Here is a 9,952-nt window from a genome sequence, read left to right as displayed (position 1 = left end):
TCTCTAACGTATACCAGCAATGTGGAATTCGCTTTCATGCAGTGTAGCAAGCGTTGCTGTCTCACGGGCATATATGTAGGCTTCCGAGATTTCTCCTGCTGTGGTGTCGAACTGTGCATTTCAACACGGCAATGTGTCGCAAGATGAAAACACTCAGACTGTAATCTTCCCGGCTTTCAGGAACTCGACATTATTTAGCAAGAGAATGATAGATTGCTGAAATCACTTGATCGGAAAAAATCGAGACAGCGCATTTTTTTAAAAATATCAGAGCCGAGTCAGTTGATAAAATTTTATTTTAAAAGAGGCAGAGCGTGCAAACAAGACGAAAGTTTGGACACCACAAACATCCTTCTCGTGTTGGCACGCCCTGTCTTTTTATGGCGGATTCATATAGGCGGTCGCTTGCACATGCATTGAATCGTCTTTTCCCAAACTGACATTATTATTTCTTTTTTCACTTCGGCTTTATTCCAGGCATGCTCCGCTAGTGTCGGTCGAGTTCGACAACCTGCGGTTGGGGCGTGTTTGGATTTCTAAGTGAGTGTGTCATTTGCAGTGATATACGAGTGGCGGCCGAAGGAACTTGATTCGCGACATTGGTTGTGGTTTAAGTTCCTGGCATATGTTGTCTTTCGATATATATGTTGCTTGTTATGCGTCACTTAGAAAAGAAGAAAACATTGGGGACGTCTTGTTATCCCACTACAATAATCGCAATTTCTATCTCGACAACTCGCCACATTACCGTAAAGAATGCTGTGCCACACTGACTACGCGTGTGTGATTATTGACTTGTAAGTACCGGGTGCATGGCGATAAGTGTACACAAAATACATGTCGATTATCGTGGTCAAAAAGACATTCCTTTTACTCGCTTGCCCTCTCTTTCTACAATGTACAGCCCCCCCCCCCCCCTCCCTTTTTTTTCAACCTGAACGCGCGAGCGCCAAATGAACGAGAATAAGCGCGTGCGTGCTGTCCTGCCGAGCTATGTTCAGCTAGACTGTTTCGGAACCATCCCCGCTTTACGGACGGACGGATGGACGGAAAAAACTTTATTAAGAAAAAAGAAACCCTGCAGGGTTACCGGCCCGGGCTCAGGCCACCCCGACGTTTTGTGCGGTGAGGCGCAGCCTTTCCACCGCTGTCCGGGCCCGCTGGATTGCCCACAGTTGGTCGTGCAGACCTGAGCTAGTCAGCGCACTTAGCCAACACACCTCGAGGAGGTCCAGTTTTATATTGTCCTCTCGGTATATTACTGTGACCTGTGTGAATTGCCATAAAATGTGTGCTATATGTGCGTGTTCGTGCTTACAGATGGTACAGCTTGTTTGTGTGTATTGTCTGGAATTTACTCTGTTCAGGTTTACTGGATTTGAAAAGGTTCTGGTTTGCAATCTTCGCCAATCCGTTTCTTGAGATCTGTCTAGCTGTTTGTGTGGTGGCGGATATTCTTCTCGTTGTCGCTTATAATGTGCCAATATGTCATCATACGTGACCAGTCTGTCTCTGTCGTCTTGTATCGCATATTCATTATTGTCATCACCTCCATCGTCCCCATCGCCTCCACCGGAGTCGTCCCCCCTTCGGTGGTCGGTGCGGGGGGCCGGGCCGTTGTTGTCCGAGCCGTGGTGGGTTAGTTCTCGCACGGTTCGGTGGGCCTTCTCGTTGAGGTTTTGAGGGATGGTCGTGTCTTCGATGTTTAATTCCCCCATGTGCGCCGGGATCCACTTGAGGTATTGGGGTACAATTTTGCCGTTCTGGAAGTCTCCTGCTCTGCGGTTCAGGATTTTGGCTGCTTCGGTGGAGACCCATCCCTGTGTGAAATTCCTAATGGCCATCTTGGAGTCACTGATTATTAGTCTGTCGTGTTTTCGACCATTGACTATACGGCCAGTGCGATGGCCATTTCTTCCGCTGCCTCCGACGATCTGGTCCTTACGGAGCCCGCAGTCAAGGTCTTCCCTTTTGTGTCTATGACCGCCATTGCGAAGAAGGAGCCATGCACAACACTATTACTGATATCATTATTTCGGGAATGCCGGGCGCCCCGTCTACAAAAAGCACAGCCTCCCGCGTGCCGTGGTTTTTAAGGATCATTTTCGTGCGGCATTTTCGTCTCTCAACGTTGTGTGCAGGGTGCATATTTTTTTGGGTGTTTTCCGTAATTATCGCGGACCGGACGTCCGGGTGAGTTTGCGTCTTGGGACATTTCATTTCGTGGTAATTAATGGGGATCTTGTTTTCTAAACGCTGACACCGAGTTTTCGTTATGGTCAAGAAGCTGCACATGTGATCGATGGGATCTGGTGAGACCCGATGACAATACACGCGTGTCGGTGTTTCTTTTTCAGTGGTTCACACAGCACTTTTTTTAGTCAACAAAATATTTACCACAGCAAGCAAAAAAAATAATTGAAAAAAATACAGGGCAGAAAAGCGAGTCCATCTGCAAGCGTACGTAGCTGACAAAAAAAGCTGTTCTGTGTGCTTATGCGCGTATTATCGTGAATGCCGGTGGTGTGCTCCGTTATACGACGCTTATGCACTCTGCATTCGAGACTCACACTTTTCAATAACGCGAAAATGCTGTCTGCACATTGCATACTGAACCGGCCTGCGATGGAGTACGTTTTGCAAACGCCTGTTTATTGTGGAACGTTCTCTCTCCAAATTTGAGGAAAAATACTTTAATGAAATAGCGCTGGTAAAATTACATTGATCTAGGTCGTTCAAATCAAATCAAAATGAATTTATTAAGACGTATATACAAAAAATGCGTTCATAATATTTGGACCAATGACCTACGTGGCTAGTGGCTGCTCCAACAGAGAAAATACATAAAAGTTAGCAACGCATATGATTGGTCATGAGAATTATTGGTTTTATATATATCGAAGTTTCGACGATGTACAACCTACGTTTGACAAGATGATTACATTTCAGCAGACAAAAAAAGCGTTTTGAAGAAACGTTGGAGTTACGCATTTTTTTTTTCTTCTAGATGCACAGTGTTCCGGGTTTCAGCTGTGAAGACCTCATAACAACCGTTCGATATTGACATTGCTGCAGGGAGGAAGATGTAATTTTAACCGACTTGTTTGCACGCGGGAAGTTGAATAACATGTTGGGTATTGAAAGTTTGTGTACAGTATTTTGTGAACTAGGAAAGTTACCTCATAATTTCTTAGCACCGTAGATCATTGAATAGGATGCTATCTGGGAAATGAACGGGGGAGAATGTTATTATTCTTAAAGCACGTTTTGGTGACTGCAGTATAGGGGCTGAATAAGTTTTGTATGCTAGGTCCCAGGCCTCGCAGCAATAGCGGCGAGGTGTGAATTAAACAGGGAAAGGTTTATGAAATGAGAGCGAGGAAATTATTGGCGGCAACAGACCAGTGCATAACAGCATTGATCTGGTCCCTCCTGTGAAAGTTATTGTCAAAAAGAAGTCTTATGTATTTGAATTTGTCGACTCTATATTCAAGGTTTGGTTGGCCAGAGAGATGTTTAGATAAATTTATTCTCACAGACAGTGAACATCAATTACAATCCAACAGAACATTGCGACAGAACACAACATCCACAGTTGTTACAAAAGTTGTGACACACCAAAAGTTGTAACAAAAAGATATGTTTACGTAAGTAAACGGAACACAACATACACAGCTACACAGGAATTGTTACAAAAACAATGTCTACATATGCACAATACATGGTAAACGAAGAACACACAAATAAAATGTAGAGATCTATGTGTCAGATATTTACATATTATTTACAAGGTATTTGTACCAGTACATAAACAAAAATTAACCTACCAATACCAGGCAGGCCTGAAAACAAGCCTTACACGTCTCTCACAGACGAACACAAAACGGCAGGACCAGTGTCGAAGGAATTCCTCCTCACCCAGAAAGAAGAGTTCCTCCGACAAAACAGATAGTATTTCTTTGTACAGTCGCTCCAAAATCGGGAAGAGAGCCCGGCGGCGACGACCTGCTGCAACAGCTTCACAACGGTTACTCCAAAGACAGTAGGCACCAGCAACAATGAGAAGGCAGGCAAAGCGGCCTCGAGAACAACGTCCAGAAGAAACAAAGCGGTTTACTCCGAGGCCACGAAATCCTGCATGCACAGTTCTCCAGAAGACACGAGCAACGACACATTGTCTTAAAACATGCTGATTTGTTTCCCGTGGGGAGCAGTTCGGACATGTTGATGACTGGACTATTCTCCACCTTTCTAGGCGGTCAAGGGTAGGAAGAACGCCCCCCCCCCCACCAGCCGCCACATGAAGTCCCGGAGGTGGCCAGATAGAAATGATGCCGTCAGCGTGCTCCAAGACACACGACTAGAGAGGGTGCGGCGTGCCGGAGGAACTAACGGGAGCAACAAAGCGGCTGTTGTGTCAACGATAGGCTTGTCTATAACACATCTAACTCAGGGCAAGTCGACTGGATATGACGAAAAAACGCGACAGCTGTTGCATAAAACGAAGGAAGTACTACTGATTGTGGGCCCCGATTAAGGCGCACATTATATAGGCAATAAGTACCGAAGGTGAGTGCCTAGAAAATAATATGCCAGAGTTCGGGCGGGGGATTCCTCTCCTTGTACGAGGCGCAACAGGAAGCGCAGGGCCAATAGGCGGCAGCGTATTGATACCGAAGGGAAAGCAAAACCTCCCTGGGAACGCTGCTGTCCAAACGCCGCACGAGAAACCAACTCAGTGCCACTAGACCAAAAGGATGAACACAAGGCCGACTGCAAATGACCTCGCGATGCGTGAAGGTGGCTGTTCCACGTGAGAAAGGTACCAAATGCGACCGCAGAACACAGTCTGCGCAAGGTACCTCCGCTCAAAAAGCCGGAAGTCGAATTCCCGGGCGTTCTCAATTTTTTGTTTTACTTCATCGAGGGCATTTGACCAAACGGAGTTACAAACGCCGTAGTGGTTGTTTAGAATTCCTAAAATGCGAAGAGACGCAGCCGGCTGAAGAAGAGATGTGGAGCTAAGTGTGGAGTTGGGAGAGCCGATGAACAAATACCGGGATTTAGAGACGTTTAGCGCGGCACCTGAAATGTCCCCATACTGGAAGAATAAACGCAGGCTATGTGAAAGACTATCTTCATCTGAAAGGTACAGGGTTATGTCGTCAGCAAAAGCTGTGACTTTCACGGTACTGCTGCCGGGAAGCGCAAGACCCCGGACATGCGAATCCGTTTCTAGAGCACACAAAAATGGCTCAAGGCTGAGGACAAATAGAACAGGAGACAAGGGGCATCCTTGACGGACCCCACGTGTAATAGAAAAGGCAGCACTCTCCCAACCATCTAGAACTAGTGTGCTTTTTATACCCAGAGTAGGTATGTCTAATAAATTCAACAAAAGTACAAGGAAAACCAAGGGCTGTGAGCACTTTGAAGATATACGTGTGCTCTAGTCGGTCAAATGCTTTCTCTTGGTCTAAAGACACAAGGAGACCACGCGCAGATCGCGACAGAGTATAGGCTACGATACCCCGGGTGGTAAAAAGACAAGCTGTGTATTTCCCATCCAGGCATAGATGAAGCCTGGTGATGACCCACCAGGGTGTTCAACAGAGCCTTCAAACGTTGAACGATCACAGTCGCGAATATCTTAAAGTCAACGTTAAGAAGCGTGATAGGTCTCCAATCTTCAGGATTAACGGAAGAAGCGTCACCTTTTGGAATAAGCACAATGCGTCCATCTCGAAAACTTGATGGAAAGACACCATCCTCGAAACATCGCCGGATAACCGCGGTTAATGCAGTACCAAGCTCATTCCAAAATGACAAGTAAAATTCAACTGGAAAACCGTCTGGCCCAGGGGCTGTTCCCCGTTTCATAGATTGTAGCGCTGCCTTTACCTCTTCAACTGATGGAGGGACGTGCAGAGAATCCGCAGCTTGTCGAGGAACGCGAGGCAAACCTCTAAGCATAGGCGGTATTATATCACAGTTTGTCCGCATGGCCGAACATGACATCTCTTCAAAATGCGCCAGAAAGACAGATCGATCACGCGTACGAAGCGGCTGTGTAGGTGGTGTCTGCGTGGTTGTAAAAACAGGTGATTGTGACTGCCAAAAACACGATTGCCTCGCATAGCGTAGCACCTCGGGATGGACACAAGGGTTGTGCCTACAACGCCATGCAGCCGCCGCTAGAGACGAGGCGGTAATCAAACGCTGGAGGCGTTCACGTAATTCATGTTGCCAAGCTCGCATCATGGGAGACGGCGTTTCAGCGCGTAAGGTGATGCGTAATTTCGCTGCAGTATCGGCCAGCTCCTCACAAACGCGACGACGAAGGGAACGCCCTTCAACTGAGCAGTGCAGGCGCCACTGGGTTTTAAGCGCATCCCAATCAAATGAATCAGACGCAGCGAGTGACACGCGTATTGCATGGGACAAATTTGAGCAAGAGCACGCGTCCTGGAGGACGCGAACATCAAGACGCCGTGGTTTCTCCGACAAAGGAAATGGAATTTTTAGTTCTAAGAGAATCGGACGATGGTCAGAGATGTACACAGGCGAAGGTGGGATGGGCGGAACACGTAAGTCGGAGACAAACGTCTCTAAAGCATGCGGAATATAAGCCCGGTCGAGTCTGCTGGAGGAGCGGCCGCGGCGCCATGTCCAAACAAAAGTATTCCCGTGCATGACAATATGCGCATCCAGCAATGAAAAATGCTGGGCAAGGCGTCGCAGCTCACGTGAATTCCAAGCAGACCGACCCTAGCCAGGACCTTGTACATCGCATCGCATATTTAACACACAATTAAAGTCTCCAATCAGAATTACATGACGACCGATCTAGGAAAAAAACATCCAAATTTCGAAAAAGTCATTAGACTGTCCAGTTTGTGCAGGCGCATACACACATAGTATCCTCATTCGAAAAGAAAAGTAGATACAATCTAGATCAATAATTCTACCGACGCCGTCATAAACAACGTGGTGACCTCTCAATAAAGCCCGATTAAATATAATGATGCCTACTCCCGTAAAACGAGTTGTAGCGAAAGAAAAATAGCAATCTAAGTTAAACTTTTGTTTAAAAGCCCTAACGTCGGACAGTGAACAGAAATTAGCTTCCTGCAGGCATAAAACGTCACAATTTGCAGCACGGGCTACACTTTTTTTTCTTTTTCATTTCTTAATGGTGGTGATTATGTTGCCACGGCGTTGGTCTGTGCAGACGTGGCCGGCGATCAGTTTCCATGGCTTCCCACCATTCGTAAGCCTGGCTCTCACAGAGAACGTAAAAGTATTTCAGCCATTTTCTTGCTCATTTATACGCCAGAACGGAATAAAATTACGCGGGTACAGTACGCTGTGCATATTTGCGTAAGTTTACGGGATACTGGAGTAAAGGTGAATTCTCGCGGAGGGTTACGTACACGCAACCTCAAATACCCAGTGAACCACAAATATTGTGTAGACATCCGTGGTATGTTTCTCGTGGACATTGTGAATGTCTCAGATATCTATAGAAATCCAAATTAAGAAGATTACATGTACCCGCAACCATGAAAAGCTCGGCTGGTTGCAGGCACATAGACACTGAATGGAGATTCAATAGATATAAATATAAATATTGTCATTTAGTGAAAAAAAAAAGATTTTCTTCATGCACTTCGCCCACTTATCGCATGTAGTTGGTGTGTTAGACCTGCGGTTCCATGGCAGTCTTGCCCATTGCCGCTCAGCTGTACTTTATAGAAAGCATCAAAGGCGTGAGGCTGGCCGGGTTGGTTTATATGTGTCGTGTAACGTTCCAAAACCACCACATAAGAGACGCCATAGTGGAGGGTTCCGGAAATTTCGACCACCTGGAGTTCTTTAACGTGCACCCAAATATGAGCACACGAGCCTACAGCATTTTCGCCTCCATCAAAAATGCAGCCACCGCAGCCGAGTACCTTGACCGCTAGACCACCGCGGCGGAGCGAGGCTGGCCGGATTGCTATGAGACGAAAAATAAAATGCCAGCCTCACGGTGTTGGTGCTTTCTTCAAGTGTAGCACACCAGCTCAGAGCCAGACTGCAGTGCAAGCGCAGGTCTCAAAACTATATGCGTGCAGCAAGCCTGAAGGAAATGCGGGGCTGGGAATCTGCTTTGTTTCTCTTGAGCTTGCTTTCCTTTCCTCTTTTTTCTTTTTCTGTTTTCTCGCTCTTTATTTTTTCTTTATTTTTTTACACATATTTCTCTTGCCATTTCTGTTTTTCTTCCTATTTCTTCCTTTTGCATTTCTTTATTTCTCACTTGCTTCATATTTTCTATTTTTTATGAGGTTTTGCTTGCGTTACGACAAGCGACGACAGCGCAGGCCCATGAAGTGTTTCACATTTTCATGCACTTCTGGGCTGCATGATTTCGCCCTATCTTATACGGCAGCACTGATGCCACGCATGTTGATTGTATGGTCGTTCGCGCGCTTTATTTGTGTATATGCATGCTCGAACGTTACATGTGCATTTATGTTCGAGCACTTTCTAGATTTTACGTGCCAGTATAATTCGAAACGTCAACTAAAACACGTGTATGCGACATCATAATACGTAGGCTCTCTAGACTATAAGAATGGCATATTATGGGGATGTAGATTATATGCTATTGATAGATGTAGGCGTATGCATCTTATTTTTATGTTGACAGAATATCAGTGGCTCACTGGGGTGTCTGAATTTGCTGATAGAGTTAAACACCTGAAGGTGGCATATACAATAACTCTGCATTTGCCGTATAAAACATGCGCCCCCAAAGTTTTCATGACCGGGTGTGTGTGAGCAGACCGCCGAAACAAACTCAATCGCGTGCGGGCCAGCCGTTGCTGTGAGCGCCAAAATGGTCGCAAAGGGCGCGATGAAGCGTTTCTGTGTAAAGAGGCCGGTTATTTCATGGGTGCGTTTTTCTTTTTTTTGTGCGGCCGGTTTGTTCCTTACAAATGCAGCTTGCGAATGATCCCCGCGACAGCCTGCCATAATGGGAGGGGACGGCAGATGTTCGGCGAAGCCGTTGCGGCAGCCGGTAACCGCCTTTTGTGGGCCCCTGACGGGGAGCGCTTTTTTTTTTTACCACTCTGTCTGAAGTTGCACGAGTGGGCTCTCGCACAAGCTGTGTTTTTTTTTTTTTTGGAAGATCAGCACATTTATTCGCAGCCCGGAGATCTAGATATAAAAACACTTACTCCTTTACCATCTCATTTGGCATCTGATGCGCCTGGTGTGGTAGTACCGGTTGTTCGCCCGGTTTTCCCAACACTACCAGTTCGCGCGGGAAGCTTCAGAAGCTCTTCATATTTGTAAGTCTAGTGATCTTTAAGTTTGCAATAACCCTCACTGATTTCAGCCTTTCCAAAACGCACTTATTTATTTATTTATTTATTTATTTATTTATTTATTTATTTATTTATTTATTTATTTATATTCTTCAATGATCTGGGGTGGCAAATAGGAGGCTCTCGTGTTCAAGAAACGAAAAGCTAAAACGTAAGGACAATCAAAAATTCACATATCCCACGTACACAGGGAATTAATGATATGCGAAACACGAGTAAGGGAGGTTGATATGCCACTTTAAAATCAGCACAACGTTGTGAGGCGGACGTAAATTATGCCGTCCATGACTTCCATGTCATGATTATCATGCTTGGACACGTCATTTACTTTCGGCGTCTATTCGGGTCACGTAATACCAAATTTGGTATATGTGGAGCTAGCAAAACAGCCGAGAGCGCACTATGAACGTAGCATGTCATGTTTTACATGACACGCACATCATGATTACCATTTTTGGACGTGTCATTTACGTTTGCCGTCCATTCACGTCACGCAATACCAAGTTTGGCATATGTGAAGCCACACGGCTGCGAGCGCATCATGAGCGTGGCATGTAGTCATGTTCTTACATGACACG

The 9,952-nt window shown here is 45.9% G+C and overlaps 1 protein-coding gene across 5 annotated transcripts in view; it reads left to right on the top strand.

Annotated features, from left to right (window-relative positions):
• Window positions 1-9,952, top strand: part of Sec10 (Exocyst complex component Sec10) — a 408,207-nt gene that overhangs the window by 226,758 nt on the left and 171,497 nt on the right. The window lies entirely within an intron of this gene.

The sequence above is a fragment of the Rhipicephalus microplus genome, chromosome 8 (assembly GCF_043290135.1).
Source record: "Rhipicephalus microplus isolate Deutch F79 chromosome 8, USDA_Rmic, whole genome shotgun sequence".
Lineage (NCBI taxonomy): Eukaryota > Metazoa > Arthropoda > Arachnida > Ixodida > Ixodidae > Rhipicephalus > Rhipicephalus microplus.
The sequence above is the reverse complement of the archived record's forward strand: the minus strand, read 5'-3'. Positions and strand labels throughout refer to the sequence as shown.